This window comes from Schistocerca serialis, chromosome 3, assembly GCF_023864345.2.
Source record: "Schistocerca serialis cubense isolate TAMUIC-IGC-003099 chromosome 3, iqSchSeri2.2, whole genome shotgun sequence".
In the NCBI taxonomy this organism is placed as follows: Eukaryota; Metazoa; Arthropoda; class Insecta; order Orthoptera; family Acrididae; genus Schistocerca; species Schistocerca serialis.
In genome coordinates this window covers 633,621,917-633,639,969 of record NC_064640.1, presented here as the reverse complement: position 1 = coordinate 633,639,969, position 18,053 = coordinate 633,621,917, and the positions used below count along the sequence as shown (strand labels likewise).

The window sequence follows — 18,053 nt, the reverse complement described above, 5'->3', positions numbered from 1 at the left end:
GAGCAAGAGTGATGGCGTCTCACGTGACCTTCCTGCACTCCTATAGGCTGGTGGCATAAACTTTCATATTCAAAATACGTATTTCACGGAACGCTTTCTTGTATTTTGCTGTCTGATTTTAAGACTTCCTATGTAAGATAATCTGAACATGCTCTCGAAATGGTGTGTTTTGAAGTGTAATATATTGGGGTGGTGTGTCAGGAAGTAAGGACTGTACCTCTGATATAGGGGCAAAAAATAAACCTTTTGCAGCCTAATGCAGTCACATGTTTTGCCCGAGCACTTCCTTTAGGGCCTAACTGTCTCCCAAAGCAAGAAGTGATCACACCGGTCTCATCTAGCTTGTTGTGGCCACCTTTAGTACGGTCTCCTTCAGACTGCGTGGAGACTTTTAAGCAGTTAATTTCCGTGTGCTAGTTGACGCCAAGTCGACTCCACGCTCTGAGAACTTTTTTCCAAAATTAAAAGATGGTGAATGTTACTGCAAAATCGATATGTCAGAGAAGTCCTTGCAACTTTTCTTACATCTGGAATCCAAAGGAGTATTCGTTTTGAACACACCGTTCGGCCCTTACTAATATCAGCAGGTATCTTTTGGCATTTACAGCGCTACTGTCATTAAAAAAAAAAATACTTGGAGCATATGATACGAGAGATTCCAACGTTTTAATATAATGGTCATGGGGTCTGAATCCCGCAACCATTTCGAAAATCTACTCACCTTTTTCTACCTTACAGGAAACTTGCCTAAAGTACCATCTCAAGAAGTATCGTTTTTTCAAGGTTCAGTCGAGTACTTGTGTTTCATTATAAACAAAAAAGGGATATTTCTTATAAAAAATCACGAACGGCCAATTGACAACGTACCTTCCTCCCCCCTCCCCTCCCCGAAATTAAAACAAGTAAAAGTAACTTTGGGAATAGCCGAAGGGAATGTTATATGACCCTACTATTCACGTTGGAAGCTTTATGAGACTCTTCACTGATCATGCCATCCCACCTGTTTCATCAGGAGGGAACAGTAATATCTAGATGATCTAAACGAGCATCACGCTTTCAATTTTATTGTAATTTTATTGTTATTAATTTCAGAAGATATCGCAACGACAAAAATTGCACCGAAATGAAGAGTGTAGATATAATGGTATGCAGTAGTAATAATCGATTCAAGCTGCAATAGTAGATCAGCAACGATGCAGGTCTTGTCTATCTACTTAGGTCGCACTTATCTCTTGACAAATATCAGATTCAATCTATACATTGATAACTACAGATTGGAGCAATTTATCCGTTTCTACTTTTTGAGGTTCTTGTATTTCGACCGCTGCCTCCGGCGCTTTCAAATCAAAGCGTTCCTGACGTATTTTTGTTAAAGCCCTCTGCTCTCACTGGCAAACCATGATCGTGGTTGACAAGATCGTTGGTTACTATCATTTCCCTGCCTCTTTGATGACCAAATCCCAAAACCCGTTGCCACAGCACAGCACCTTCGTCTGTTCAAAAACAAACACGTATCCTTCGTTGATAATGTCCTCTGTCACTGCAAAGTCGTCGATTTGGCTGAGACGAATGCTCTCCAGCCGATGATGGTCTCTGATTGACCCAGGCATATGCCTGACTTTCGCCGTTTAGCGGCAAATGGTTTTTATGTTATGCTTCTCCATTATCCTGGTAATCTTTGCTGTGGACGGCCCTGCTTACGGAAGGAACGCCAGGAGCTTGATAAAAACTCTCTCCGTCCAAATGGGCTTTGGAAGGCCCAACCGTACCGACCGGCAGCCGTGTCATCCTCAGCCCACAGGCGTCGCTGGTTGCAGATATGGAGAGGCATGTGGTCAGCACACCACTCTCCCGGCCGTATATACGTTTATGAGACCGGAGCCGCTACTTCTCAATCAAGTAGCTCCTCAGTTTGCCTCACAAGGGCTAAGTGCACCCCGCTTGCCTATAGTTCTCGGCAGACCAGATGGTCACCCATCCAAGTGCTAGCCCAGCCTGACAGCGCTTAACTTCGGTGATATGACGGGAACCGGTGTTACCACTGCGGCAAGGCCGTTGGCAAGAGTTTGATAACCTCTTTTAAATTGTTTTATTTCTGCTCGGCTTGAGAGCTTTCTGGTTTCTGTCATTGAGTAACCGTTCTTGCGAAACGTTTCGCGCAGATCCTGTAACTCGGTATGCAGGTTCCACTTGTTCCATATGGTTCAAGTTCTGTGTACCAGGATGGTGAGCAAAGATTTGCGTTCCACTGGGTGGCTGTCGCTACTGGTGTTTAGGTGCAGTTCCGTGTGTGCCATCTTCCTGTTGACTGAATGTCCCAGGGTGCCAACAGGGTTCTTCTTTAGCAGAATGTCTAGGAATGGTAAGCCTCCCTCTTCTTCCACCTCCTTGATGATCCTGGCTTTATCGTGAGTGCTGTTAAGGTGGCACAGATATACTTGTAGGTTTTCTTCACAATGTGGCAAACTACGAATCTGTCATCCATATATCTGCAGAACATCTTTGATTTCAGGAGCGCAGTGTCCAAAGCTGTTTCATCGAAATGTTCCGTCAGTATCGTCCATGCATCCAATCTTCAATATCTGACCTGCTGCCCAGGGACTTGCTTATGCCAAGTGTACTTGGAAGTTCTAACCAACTTAAAAACATACTACTCATAACAGCTGCAAATGAAGTAAATATTGTTGTAATGTTGTTCAGTTCACTGTCCGCAGTTGTTAATAGAAATATTTGCACTTGTAACCCTAATACCCTTTACGTAAGCAATGCATTGATAGAGAGGATAACCTGAGAAGATTACATCAAAGAAATTCGCCGAGAGAAACCGCATTCCCATCAGTCTTATATTAATAACTGCAGAGCATCATTTTTATTGTTATGTAATATAGCTCGTTTAGCTTGTCTTCCAGACTGGCTATGAACAGCTTCTTTCGTACTCGCTAACAACGTTACATCAGCCAATTCCATCTGCCAAATAGTAGCTATAAATCGCTATTTTCCTGAGGAGTCTCCAACAAATAGTTAAGCAGTGGTTCTTGGTCTCGCAAGTGTAGAAAGTCACTGTAATAGTGAAATTTACTTTCGTTATAGGTTTGCCAGAGCTTACTACCTCCCCGATTAGGCTGAGCTCTTCTTGGAAGGATAGGCAAGATAGTAAAGAATAGCGAAAAATTCCGTTGTTGCCTTCCCTAATTGGTCGTCCTGGATTCTATCACAAGTCCTGTTATAGTCTCGCCAATGTTGTAAAAATTCTTCATGAGACCGTGGTTCAAGTAGCCACTGCATGATGCTAAGTTCTATTAAACGTGGGAACGTGTTTGGAGTTACCTACGTTAGAATATGGTTGACCTTGAGGCATGGTAAGGATCATAAATTTGTACTACTAACGTTAAATGAGCCAATGTGTTGTCCCTAGTAATGTGAACTCCGGCCACAGTCGCTGTCGGAGCCATCGCTACAGACCGTCCGTCGTGTCATCCTCTTCCGAAGGTGTCTCTGGATACGGCATGGAGGAGCGTGGGCTTAGCACACCGATCTCCTAGGCATTATCAGTTATCGTAACCTGGGTTTCCTTAGTGGTGATTAGTAAAACGAGTGAAATAAATATTCGTTGAAGCTGATCCTTCTGTATTTTTCTGAGGCTTCAGCATACAGTGAAACATATACCATCATGGTGCCGATACCACAATTACATGTGTATTGGCGACACGCTATACCAGTTGCGGAAACTAAAAAGTGAAAGTGGCTGTTCTCCCATGGCAATCTTTAAATTCTCCTATCCAGAGGAAATAATCAGCTGACGACTGTGGAACTACATTTTATGTCAAACCTAACAAGGTGATGTTGGGTCACCAGGATCTGGCGTCCTTTTCCGCGAATTTCAACTTGGGATGTACCCCTGCACATGAAGTCCTTCACACAAACGCTTCGTCTTAACGAAAATCATCGTCTCGCTGATAATTTGTGACCTATTTATGACAATACGTAAGGAACCGCAAAGAGTGGGGGACAATACATCTGTAACTGACTAACGGTTCATTATCATCTCTCGATCGCTTCGGCAACATACGTGGAATGAATGTCCAAATTTACGCCAGTTGTAATTAATAATGTTTTGCCGTTATTTTTGAGCTTTGATCATTTTTCAACTTGTTTCTATGTGTAGTTTATTTGTCAACATGATATCGCCTCCATTTGAGGGGTGGCATCAAAATACGTTATCAGATTTTAGCGGCTGGTTTTTACTGTTCCGGTTCTGCTGTGTACTTTTAAAAAGATACTAGTTTCTCTAAGAGAATGTTATATAACTCTTGCTTCTTTCTGGACTTATATTCTACTGTCAAAACAGAGCAAATGATTCCTTCGACAATCAGTCGCTGTTGGCTTGCGAAAGTTACGTGCAATGTCAGACAGTGTCATTTTTATCTTCGCCAATAGCTTAAGTGCTCTCGAGACTGAAGTTTAAAACACAAAGACTAGCCAAAAGGATAAGAAGAACGATACAGGGCATTAGGAAGAAAGGAAGGAAGGAAGGAAGGAAGAAGGAAGGAAGGAAGATCCAAGTTTAACGTCCCGTCGACATCGAGGTCATTAGAAACTGAGGTTGATAGGAACTGACTGCTCGTGAACCCAAGACTGTCTTGTAACTAGGTAGTAGGCGTGGTAGACGAATCAGAACTAATGTGGAATATCTTACACTAGGAGTACATGGTAACCAATATTTTCAAACAAATTGTGAATCGGTTATGTCATTTGTGTTTTAGATTTTGTGGGGAAATACCTCGGTAGAGAAAATCATATTGTGATTACACACTGTAAGTAAAATTGTTAATGTGTGTCATGATTCGTTTTGCTTTGAGCCCACACAATGTTTCAGCAACATTTGAGGGACTTTCATTATGAACTACTCGGATGTCAGGTAGCGTCGTGTTCCCACATACGTCGAGGTTCTGCAGTACAGCGTTCCTGAAAATGAAATTTACTAGGCGATATTGGTCTGGCACTTAATGATATGCTATGATTATCGGTTAAGATCTTTTTAGCCGGTGATATGAAGGAAGTCTAGTACTTTTGTCACTTTAACATCCAGTTTTTGTTTACTAACTGCCTGTACTGATGCTCAATAAGTTTCCTCCTCACTAACCTATGTGGCAAATATATTATTGGTCACTACGTTACATTACTACCTTTGAGCCAAGAGTCGGAAGTTTCAGCAAGATTTGGTGGCCTGTTTCCACAAGCAGTTGTATGGGGAAGCATGCAGCTGTCTTAGTCCTGGATCTCTCACAGCTAGTTGGTTGCGCATCACACTGTTTGGCGAGCAGCAGATTACAAGTGAATTGGAAGTAGCTCAAGCGAAGCAACTTTAATTTGCTAATTTTTCTGTGTACCTGTAACCATTATGAAAGTTAATAGTTATTTAGTGTTTTTTTCCAATACTTTTTAAAATGATTTACGAAGCATAACCTGTATATCTAACTGGGGATGAGCAAGGCTAATATAGAGTGAAGGTGAACTCCAATGCTATTGACACCTACTGGGATTAAAACTTTTACTAGTCCCGTCTGATGATTTTGTTTAAACTAATATGGGCGCCTCACGCCACTTTAGCATAAAATTTGATACCTTTCAGTTTTCCTGGATGACTACTCATTTCTTCACGTTGATGAAGCTTGGTTCGGAACTTAAGAATTTTGAGGCTATAACTATGCCAGCTACTGTTATAAAAGATTAAAAACTCTGTACTTTTTTGTAATAGTGCGACACAGTTCAGTGCGATATGAAATTTCTGCTCATTTCTATCATTTATTTGTTGTAACCATGTGGTCACTACGTCCAGTTGCAAGATAATGCAATATACATACCTTCAGCGCTCTACGTCCACGTCCACATTCACGACCATATCCACATCTATACTCCGCCAGCCACCATATGGCGTGTAACAGAAGGTACTATGTGTACCACTGTCACTCACACCCTTTCCTATTACAGTAGCGAATGGTCCGTGAGGAAATATTTGTTAGTGAAACTCTGTGTCAGCCAAGGTCTCTCTAATTTTACCTACATTTCCTTTTCCAAGTGTACGTAGGAGGGAGCAGTGGTTGGAATTTTAACAGTGAACCACACTGCACTGCAGAATGCATCTTGTAGTCTCTGCCACTGGAGTTGGGTGAACATCTCCGTCACGTTTTAGCCCTTACTAAATGAATCTATAACGAAACGTGCTGTTGTTCTTTCGATCTTACTTATGTGCTCTATAAATAATACATTATGTGGATGCCACACTGAAGAGAAATATTGAAGTATTTGTCGCACGAGGGTTTTATAAATTACCCCCTTCGTGGATAGATTACACTTCCTGAGGATTCCATCAATGATTGTTAGTCCGGCATCTGCCTTACCTACAGTTACTTGCATGTGGTCGTTCCACGTTAAATCGCCCCGTTCGCATACCAAATATTTAATGGATGTGACTACTTCCAGTGATTGTTTCCCGATCGCGTAACCGTGCAATAATGGGCCTCCCTGCATATTTATGTGCAATTACTTAAATTTGTTTATGTTGAGGGTCATTTCTCAATCCATGCACCATGTGTCGATCCTCAGCAGGTCTTCGTGCGTTTTTCTACAATTTTCTAGCTTTGCGTTTACTAATGTTGAAAGGCGTTCACTTTATCTGTACTCCATCTCCGTCACAAGAGAACCTAAAAGTGCAGTTGTTTACTGAGTCGACCATTGATTCTTCCTCCAGTCTAGTAGCATCTTTGGACATAACAGTAATTTTAGTAGAGATATCTCCATCTAATCTTTGGTTGTCTAGTGCATGAGTCCCCAAACGTTTTAGTCTGCGGGCCACATTGATTCCTCCACGAAGTCATAACGGTCAATATCTACCTAGTGTTACTAAAGAACCCTAGCGCTCCATGATAACCGTAATGTAAGGCTAAAGGAAGATGAAATCGCAAAAATCTAAGGTTGTGGGAATAGCTAGCACTGAAACGAGCTACGATTTTTATTTAATTACATAATTTTGATTGGTGGACGTACCTGACAGAATTTCTGGCATATTTTATTCTGAAATGATAATTAAATGGACACCCTAGCTGCAAACAGGGGTTGATGTGCTTCATTGGGGACATGTTGAAAATGTGTGCCTCGACCGGGACTCGAACCCGGGACCTCCTGCTTACATGGCAGACGCTCTATCCATTTGAGCCACCGCGGGCACAGAGGATAGTGCGTCTGCAGGGACTTATCCCTTGCACGCTCCCCGTGAGATCCACATTCCCAACATGTCCACACCACTACACTCGTAGTGCGCCTGATGTTTGCCCATTATACTCATTACTCGTGGCAGGGTATCTATTAGGTGCACTACGATGTAGTGGTGTGGACATGTTGGGAATGTGGATCTCACGGGGAGCGTGCAAGGCATAAGTCCTTGCAGACGCACTGTCCTCTGTGCCTGCGGTGGCTCCGATGGATAGAGCGTCTGCCATGTAAGCAGGAGATCCCGGGTTCGAGTCCTGGTCGGGGCACCCATTTTCAACATGTCCCCAATGAAGCACATCAACGCCTGTTTGCAGCTAGGGTGTCCATTTAATTATCATCTCATTTCTAGCAAAGCTGCATGGTCATCCACGGTAACTGTTCTTTCGGGAACAGATACTACCGTCATACATAGTTAAAAATATATGGCTTCCCGGCCATTGACCTTCTTGTGCGAACGCACACGCTATGCCCGAACTCGTACGGGACTTGGTAGATTAATCTGCCACGAGTAATGAGTATGAGGGCAAACATCTATTAGGCGCACTACGAATGTAGTGGTGTGGATATGTTGGGAATGTGGATCTCACGGGGAGCGTGCTAGGGATAAGTCCCTGCAGACGCACTATCCTCTGTGCCCGCGGTGGCTCAGATGGATAGAGCGTCTGCCATGTAAACAGGAGATCCCGGGTTCGAGTCCCAGTCGGGGCGCACATTTTCAACATGTCCCCAATCAAGCACATCAACGCCTGTTTGCAGCTAGGGTGTCCATTTAATTATCATTTCATTTCTAGCAAAGCTGCATGGTCATCCACGGTAACTGTTCTTTCGGGAACAGATACTACCGTCATATATATTTTATTCTGGGGAATTTCACCGACAAAAAAGTATGTCACAGCACATTCTTCACGAAAGCGTCCTGCAAAGTTAACTAAATCTCTAAATCAATGTTAGCAACACTATTACTACAAGAAATAACGCAGTTAGAGTATGTCAACGCATTGTTGTTTCAAGCAGCGCAACAATAAGTCTAGTTATGTAGTCTTGTAGCGAGTAGCAGAGCCAGAGCATATATTTGTTAGTTCTGTTGCGTGATTGTGTCTATGTTGCGAGTGTCTCACGAGTTTTTTTAGTGTTTTATGCGCTGTACTAATAGGTGTGGGTCAATTCAAAGTTTGAATTCGAAGAGACAAGGAAAATCTGAAAATCGAAATACGTAAAGAAAGTGAAACCTTGCTTAAGAAGCATCTTCAAAAATGGCTCTGAGCACTATGGGACTCAACATCTGAGGTCATCAGTCCCCTAGAACTTAGAACTACTTAAACCTAACTAACCTAAGGACATCACACACATCCATGCCCGAGGCAGGATTCGAACCTGCGACCGTAGCAGTCACGCGGTTCCGGACTGAAGTGCCTAGAACCGCACGGCCACCGCGGCCGGCAGAAGCATCTTCCATAACGACTGATTACTAAGGCTAATCGCCGAAGTGGTGTCCATTTGAAAGACTTACATCAGACTCGTGACTAGAATAAAATGCAAAGAATTATTTTACTCAAAACGTTTTCGCCAAACTAGTCTGTTAACCGTTTTTTTTTACTATCGCACGGAGAATGGTCTGTCTGTTTATTGTTGATAGCCACAAGTTTAACCATGACCTGTCTGTTTATTGTGGATAGCCACAAGTTTAACCATGACCTTTCGCTTTGTGAAGATAGAGCTCCGACAATGTCGCGGTGTATTGGTCACGACAGGCCTCGAAACTCAGTTGTTGGCAGTATAGGCACCACCTCAAATATTTGGCCGGCCGGATACCAGGGATGTCCGGCCAGCTAACGGGGTCCTGTTTGCCAGCCTCGCGGGCCGGTTTCGGCCCGCGGGCCGTAGTTTGCAGACCCCTGGTCCAGTGTGTGATACACCGATGAGCCAAAATATTAAAGCTTTGCCAGCCGCGAGACTGAATGCCTGTTGCTGGTGTTGTGGGCACTTGATACAGTAAGGAAAGAATGTAAGGGGAACAGAGACGAGTGGTCAGTCTTTATAGTGAAGATACGGGACGTAAATGCAGAAATCCACTGATGTAAGCGGTTTTGACAAAGGGTACGCTGTTGCTGCACTGCAGTTGGAAACGAGAATCTTTAGAACGGAGAAGCTGGTAGCTTCTGGCATACTACTGTCGCGAGTACCTATGAAAAGTCCTTGAAGGATCGTGAAATAGCGAGTAGGCATTATATTTTTGGACGACCACGCCTCCTGGCAAAACGCAGAGGTCGGAGGATCTCCCAACTGTGTAAGCCAGGATGGGCAGCGACCTGTGTCAGCTCTGACAACAGAGTACGATGCTGGTGCAGGCACAAGTGTTTCGGAGCACACAGTTCAATGGTCGTTGTTGAACATGGAACTCCACATCGCACGACCCCTACGTTTTCCTGTGTTGACACAACGACGTCGTCACTTGTGACTGCTGTGGACGCAGCATCACTGAGTTTTCACAGTGGATCGATTGCAACGCATCGCCTGTCGAATGAATTGCATTTCTTGTTACACCAGGTTGATGGTTGGGTCCTTTCACGCCGTAATCCAGGGGAATGGCTGCACGAAACATGCACTGCGCCACAGATGCAGACAGGTGACGGCGGAATTATGCTATCGGGAACGTTGAGTGGGCTTCCATCGGATCTGTGGGGCTAATCTTGGGCATCATGACTGCAGTGAACTACGTGAACATTATTGCGGACTACCTGCATCGCTTCATACTTGAAGTCACCTACTACGGTGATGACATCTTCCAGCAGGATAAGTGTTCGTGTTGCAAGATCATAATCGTGCTACATTGGTTTGAGGGACATTATAGTGAAATCAAATTTTTGTCTTGATCAGCAAGTGTGCCTGATCCGCACCCACAGCAACACATATTGAGCGCCAGCTGCATTCCCGTAAACCACTATCTCGTAATTTGCGGAAACTGCTTGAAATGTGCATAGACATCTGGTACCACATAGTTCCGGAGCCCTGTCAACGACTTCACAATATCCACGCCAAGCAGAATCTCGGCGTATTCGGCCACCACACTTCGTTATACAGGGTGTTCGAAAATTCCCGTTACGAACTTCTGAAACTTGTAGAGGGGAGTGAGTAACAATATTCTGAATAGGATCCCATGTCCGGAACGATACCGTCTCCATGCTGCAGCCGTTTGAAAACAAGTTTGCTAGATACGAATGCAACAGGTAGTCAGTGTAGAGGGAGGGGGGGGGGGGTGACATCGGATCAGCTGATGTCATTTGACGTCTATCTCACTTATCTGACCTGGTTCGAGCATCATTCACGTATCTTTAAGAGTTAGAGGAACATGGTTGAGCACACGTTTGCAGAAAATACCGACATCATCCTCCTCAATGGCGAAGCTCATTGTAATGGAAGAGTTGCTCGTTGCCTTTATCAAGATCGTTCTTAGCAACATCCGACTTGGTCGCAAAACCATTGGGCCACAATTACGCAATGGCTTCGAGAAAGGTTACCTTTACTGTCAGGAGTGACTGTGGGGCTCCATGGAGACGACGCCCACTCGAAATGGAAGAGGCTGTACTGCATCACATTGAACAGAATACGTCAACGAGTAAACGAGCGAATTGTATTGCTGTTAATGAGTGGTATTCTGAAACAAGTGATGTACTGGGTCACACCTAATAAATTACTTGTAAAAGTGGTCGCGTTACCAACATGGTTTGAAATGGTTGTAGCACGGAAAAGGCACTTTTCTGGGCATGGATCCCAATTCAAAATATTAGCTACTCACTTCCGTCTACGAGCCCTAGAAGTTTGTAACGGAAATTTCCGAACAACCAGTACGCTTCGCGGGACAAACGGCTCCTGCCTCACGTCGGATGTCGTTTGCAAATAGTCATGGTCTCCAGAATGAGATTTGCAGCGGAGTGTGCGCTGATATGAAACTTCCTGGCAGATTAAAACTGTGTACCAGACCGAGACTCGAACTCGGGATCTCTGCCTTTCGCGGGCAAGTGCTCTACCAACTGAGCTACCGAAGCACGACTCAGGACCCGTCCTCACAGCTTTACTTCTGCAAGTACCTCGTCTCCTACCTACCAAACTTTACACCACGCTGCAGAGTGAAAATCTCATTCTGGAAACATCCCCCAAGCTGTTGCGAAGCCATGTCTGCGCAATTTCCTTTCTTTCAGGAAATCGTCGTTCGCAGGAGAGCTTTTGTAAAGTTTGGAAGGTAGGAGACGAGGTACTGGCAGAAGTAAAGCTGTGAGGACAGGTCGTGAGTCGTGCTTGGGTAGCTCAGTTGGTAGAGCACTTTCCCGCGAAAGGCAAAGGTGCCGAGTTCGAGTCTCGGTCTGGCACACAGTTTTAATCTGCCAGGAAGTTTCAGTCATGGTCTGTTTACAGTCAAGCCGCCTACAGCCGCCACAACGTCAGGGGGCCCCAGCCTCTCCAGTACACGGCGTGTTCTATTCAATAACGATATTTTCCACTTTACCGTTATCGGAAACGCGCGTTGACCTTACTGTAAGCACGTACAGTGGTGACTAAGGGAAACGCATCGCACTGCTACTGCTTTCAGGACAGATGTGCATATGCTATCGACCCTAATTACGCGCTGGCTCACGATAAGCCGACAGCAATGCCCTAACTCCCAGGTGCAATGATACTACGGTCGACTAACAAGTGGCAAGACACAGCACTGCAATCACGTGTCCTATTTACGTCTGTGCACTCACGTGTCCACCTCACACGGCAGATGTATTCTTCTGCAGGCATCTACTTAGATCGGCTCTTTGTAAGGAAATTACATTCTGGGTTCCGACAGACCAACAGCCGCTTGAAATCACTGCTACGAGTTCCGCAAAGGACCCCACCATTCCTGCCGCTACCGCTGCCCGCCATTGTGTCGCCTCGCTCTTACTGTGAACAACGTCGTCCGCTGCACTTTCATCAGCTGCTCAGCTGCGGCGTCGAAATATTCGCTTGTGACTGCCTAAGAGTTCAACGCCTTGTTGGGTCGTATCGTTATGGCTCCTTGCTCCTCACCAGTTCAATGCCTACGAGTCCCCAGGATAGCAGAACTGTGTCATTACTATCTTCCCTACCCTTCAAGATATTGCTGTTCTCGAAAAAAAAAAATGTTCAAATGTGTGTGAAATCTTATGGGACTTAATTGCTAAGTCATCAGTCCCTAAGCTTACACACTACTTAACCTAAATTATCCTAAGGACAAACACACACCCATGCCTGACGGAGGACTCGAACCTCCGCCGGGGTCAGCCGCACAGTGCTGTTCTCGAGTTCTGCAGACATTCATTCTCAAAAGTTGTATTTAATTTGGTTTTTCGATATGCAGTTACCATTTCAAAGGCCACCTGGTTAGGTCAGTGTTAATGTGCTTGCCTCCCATACTGCTAGCCGAGGTTCGATTCCCGGCCGCGTTGGAGATTTTCTATGCTCGTGGACTGGGTGTTGTGTTCTGCTTGTCATCATTTCCTCCTCATCACTGGCATCCAAATCGCCCATTGTGTTGTTGACTGAAACAAGATTTGCACTCGGCGGCCGAACTTCCCTGGATGGGGACTGTGGTGTCACCGCCAGACACCACACTTGCTAGGTGGTAGCCTTTAAATCGGCCGCTGTCCGTTAGTATACGTCGGACCCGCGTGTCGCCACTATCAGTGATTGCAGACCGAGCGCCGCCACACGGCAGGTCTAGTTTACAGAGACTCCCTAGCACTCGCCCCAGTTGTACAGCCGACTTTACTAGCGATGGTTCACTGTCTACATACGCTCTCACTTGCAGAGACGACAGTTTAGCATAGCCTTCAGATACGTCATTTGCTACGACCTAGCAAGGCGCCATATTCAGTTACTATTCTGAACAGATAATATTGTGAATCAGGTACCGTCAAGAGCGACGTTCATTATTAATGGATTAAAGTTAAGTATCAAACTAATTACGTCTGCTATCTGAATTCTAATTCCTTGTCATGTTCCAGACCTCACGTCAGTATAGTTCTTCCCTCCTCACGCCAGCCTGCGTGAGCTAAAACGCGTGCATTTCGGCCTCCATTCGTAACACGGTGTTGGCTCTTCTGCCAACACAACATTGGTGACGAGTGTAAAAACGGTGTTCTTATCTATACTTCACTGATTTAATTGTGTAATGGCTCCGCCACAATCTCCAGATGTACTGTTCGAATTTTATCGCTTACAGAATCAGCAGACGCAGGCATTACTGGATGCGCTTGGACAGCTCGCCCAGGGTCAACGTGCAATGCAAAACGATGCAGCAGCCGCTGCTCCACTGCTAACGGAGCCACAACACGCAGTTGCACCGACCTTCCGACCTTTTGATGCTGCACTGGAAAGCTGGATAGAGTGGTCACGCCAATTCGGATTCCATCTCACCGCCTACAGAATTCAAGGTAACGAGCGGCAGCCTTTTCTTTTGTCGTCGGTGTGCAAACTTACCGTGTGATAGTCAAATTGTTTCCCCGACGCGACGTAGCAACTCTGTCCTACGAGGAAATTTTGTCTGCATTAGATGCATATTTCAAACAATCAGTCAATGTCGTTGCGAAACGGTATACCTTCTTTCATACAAAACGTACGGCAGGTCAGACTAATCGGGAGTGGGTTGCAATCTTGCAAGGCCTTACTAGGAATTGTGCTTTTGAGTGTCAATGTGGACTCCCATATTCAGATACTATGGTACGTGATGCAATTGCACAGAACGTTTCTGATGTTCGTCTAAGGGAACAGATTTTGAAACTAGTCAATCCATCCCTTCAACAAGTGATGGACATATTGCATCGGCAGGACACACTTGACTTTGTTCAGGAATGATTTGAAACTTTGCCAGCTGTGTGTCAGGTTAACCGGCCAGCCGGGCGAGCTGCAGGGAGCAGTAAACAGCCCTCGCGCCCAGCCGCGCCGCTGCCGCCAGGCTCTCAGCCATATGTGCCATGCTGGCAAGCAAATTCAGTGCTCAAATCATGCCCGCGGTGCGCTACTAAACATTCGCATGAGAACTGCCCATCGCACCAAGCTATTTGCTTTTACTGTAATGAAAAAGGACATGTTCAAAGTGTTTGCCAGAAAAAGCTTAGATTGGAAACTCAAAACCATTCCAGGCCCTTGGCTTCGCGCTGGAATCAGCATCGAACCAAGGATACTCAGGCTCGCGCAACTTCGCCCATGGGAATTCATGTTGTTCATTCTACTCCGCCCAGTGCCACTCTCTCTAACAGTGACTGTGTTCGTCCCACAAATAGTGTGCGTCGACATCGCCGGAAATCCCATCAAGTCGCAAGTGATTTTGTACCAGTGTCAGTTCACGTTGAACGAGACAGTCGCTCTTGTCGTAAGCAGGACAATAAACTTTTTGTAGGCTTGGACATTAACGGCAAAGTGATACCATTCCAGCTCGATACCGGAGCTGCAGTTTCACTGATCAATCAAGACACTTACAAACTGCTGGGCACACCTCCATTGTGTGCCGCAAATGTTAAGTTAACTACCTATTCAGGTCAAGAGATCCCTGTGTTAGGGCAGTGCAGCCTTCTTGCAACATACAAAGGACAAACAAAACTTGTCATTTTACATCCTTCGTTCTTCTTCTGCAGTGAATTTGTTTGGTTTCGATTTATTTCAGTTGTTTAACTTGTCTATAGTAAATCAGGTCCTATCAGTGAATCAGACTGTGCCTTCAGACAGTGTTTCTCGCCTATGTGAAGAATTTGCAGACATTTTTGCACTGAGCCTCGGTTGTGCTAAGAACTATAAAGCATATTTGGAACTGAAAGTAACCGCGCAACCGAAATGTTTCAGAGCGTGCAATGTTCCCCATGCATTGCGTGATGAGGTTGCAAAAACATTACACGATTTGGAATCACAAGGTGTAATTGAACGTGTGCAGGCTCCTCTCTGGGCATCACCCTTAGTAATTTTGCCAAAACCTACGGGAAAATTGAGACTTTGTGTGGACTTCAAGGCAACAGTGAATCCACAACTAGTGATTGCAGCTTTTCCTTTCCCCACCCGTAAGATCTTTTTGACAAACTGTGCCCAGGCAAATATTTTTCGAAGTTGGACCTAGCAGATGCGTACTTGCAAATACCGGTGGACGAAGAATCCCAGCGCGTTTTGGTGGTTAACACGCATATTGGTTTGTATCAATTCAAACGACTGCCATCCGGATGTGCATCCGCCCCTGCATTGTTTCAGCAATATCTACAAACTGTTTGTGCGCCGGTCCCTATTGCAGCAAACAATCTGGACGATATCGTGATCTCCGGAAAGACGGAAAAAGAACATTTAGCGAATCTCAGAACATTATTTCAGGTCGTGCGACAAAATGGTCTTCGCTTACAGTCGGACAAATCTGTGTTTTTTGTTCGTGACTTGCCGTACCTGGGACATGTACACAATGCCCAAGGCATACATCCCAGTCCCACGCACCTCCGTGCCATACAAGACTTGCCTTCGCCGCAGAATTTTAAGCAGCTCCAGAGCGTGCTGGGAAAGATCAACTATTATCACAGATTTGTGCCGTATGCCTCTTCCATTTCAGCTCCGCTTCATCGTTTACGCCGTAAAGGTGTTCCGTTCGTCTGGACGACGGAATGCGAACGCGCCTTTCGCAGGTTGCAATCGGCGTTGCTTTCCAATGCTTGCCTTACGCCATTCGATCCCCAGAAGCCCCTTTTGTTGATGGTGGATGCATCGGATTTCGGGGTCGGTGCTGTGCTTGCGCACAAAGATGGCTCGCACGATCGCCCTATTCCCTTTGCGTCCAAACTGCTCTCGTCTGCGCAAAGAAATTATTCACAGATCGAGAAAGAAACATTGGCTCTCGTATTTGGTGTTACAAAGTTTCATGACTTCTTGTATGGTCGTCACTTTACCATAATCACAGACCACAAACCTTTGACATCGCTTTTTCATCCGAACAAGCCTGCACCTCCACGTACAGCGCAGCAATGCATTCGCTGGTATATTTTCCTCTCGCAGTACCGCTACGATATCTTGTATCGGCCCACTGCTAAGCACGGAAACGCCGATGCGTTGTCCCGTTTGCCTGTTGCTGAGGATAGGGCATTCGATTCCTCCGAACTTGCTTGCATGTTCATTGATTCGGAAACCGATGACGTGGTCGAATCGTTTCCGATTGATTTTCGTCGTGTAGCTACAGCCACAACTGCCGACCCTGTCCTTGCTACCGTTCTGCGTTTTGTTGCTACGCAATGGCCCTTGTCAAAGGCACGGATCGGGGACCCGTTGGTTCGCCGATTTTTTGCTCACAAGGAGCGACTTTTTGAATGATCAGTCCAGGGTCGTGGTCCCACGTTCGTTACAGTCCTCTGTCTTAAAGCTTCTCCACCAACGACATTGGGGTATAGTGAGAACGAAACAACTTGCTCGTCAGCACTGTACTTGGTTCGGAATCGATGCCGCGATTACAAATATGTGCTCTTCTTGCATGGTGTGTGCCGAACAACAATCAGCACCACTGCGGAAATTCTTTGCATGGCCAAAAGCCACTTTCCCTTGGCAATGCTTACACATCGATTTTGCTGGTCCATTCTGGAATGCTCGATGGTTGGTTCTACATCTACATCTACATCCATACTCCGCAAGCCATCTGACGGGGTGTGGCGGAGGGTACCTTGAGTACCTCTATCGGTCCTCCCTTCTATTCCAGTCTGGTATTGTTCGTGGAAAAGATTGTCGGTATGCCTCTGTGTGGGCTCTAATCTCTCTGATTTTATCCTCATGGTCTCTTCGCGAGATATACGTAGGAGGGAGCAATGTACTGCTTGACTCCTCGGTGAAGGTATGTTCTCGAAACTTCAACAAAAGCCCGTACCGAACTACTGAGCGTCTCTCCTGCAGGGTCTTCCACTGGAGTTTATCTATCATCTCCGTAACGCTTTCGCGATTACTAAATGATCCTGTGACGAAGCGCGCTGCTCTCCGTTGGATCCCCTCTATCAACCCCATATGGATCCCACACTGTTGAGCAGTATTCAAGCAGTGGGCGAACAAGCGTACTGTAACCTACTTCCTTTGTTATCAGATTGCAATTCCTTAGGATTCTTCCAATGAATCTCAGTCTGGCATCTGCCTTACCTACGATCAACTTTATATGATCATTCCATTTTAAATCACTCCTTTTGCGTACTCCCAGATAATTTATGGAATTAACTGCTTCCAGTTGCTGACCTGCTATATTGTAGCTAAATGATATGGGATCTTTCTTTCTATAATTTCGCAGCACATTACACGTGTCTACATTGAGATTCAATTGCCATTCCCTGCACCATGCGTCAATTCGGTGCAGATCCTCCTGCATTTCAAGACAATTTTCCATTGTTACAACCTCTAGATATACCACAGCATCATCCGCAAAAAGCCTCAGTGAACTTCCGATGTCATCCACAAGGTCATTTATGTATATTGTGAATAGCAACGGTCCTGCGACACTCCCCTGCGGCACACCTGAAATCACTCTTCCTTCGGAAGACTTCTCTCCATTGAGAATGACATGCTGCGTTCTGTTATCTAGGAACTCTTCAATTCAATCACAAAATTGGTCTGATAGTCCATATGCTCTTACTTTATTCATTAAACGACTGTGGGGAACTGTATCGAACGCCTTGCGGAAGTCAAGAAACACGGCATCTAGTTGGGAACCCGTGTTTATGGCCCTCTGAGTCTCGTGGACGAATAGCGCGAGCTGGGTTTCACACGATCGTCTTTTTCGA

The 18,053-nt window shown here is 45.4% G+C and overlaps 1 non-coding gene across 1 annotated transcript; it reads right to left on the bottom strand.

Annotated features, from left to right (window-relative positions):
- Positions 1-7,151: 7,151 nt before the first annotated feature.
- Trnat-ugu (transfer RNA threonine (anticodon UGU)) lies at positions 7,152-7,226 on the bottom strand. The gene has a single exon. It is a non-coding gene; the product is annotated as a tRNA-Thr (tRNA).
- Positions 7,227-18,053: the final 10,827 nt, after the last annotated feature.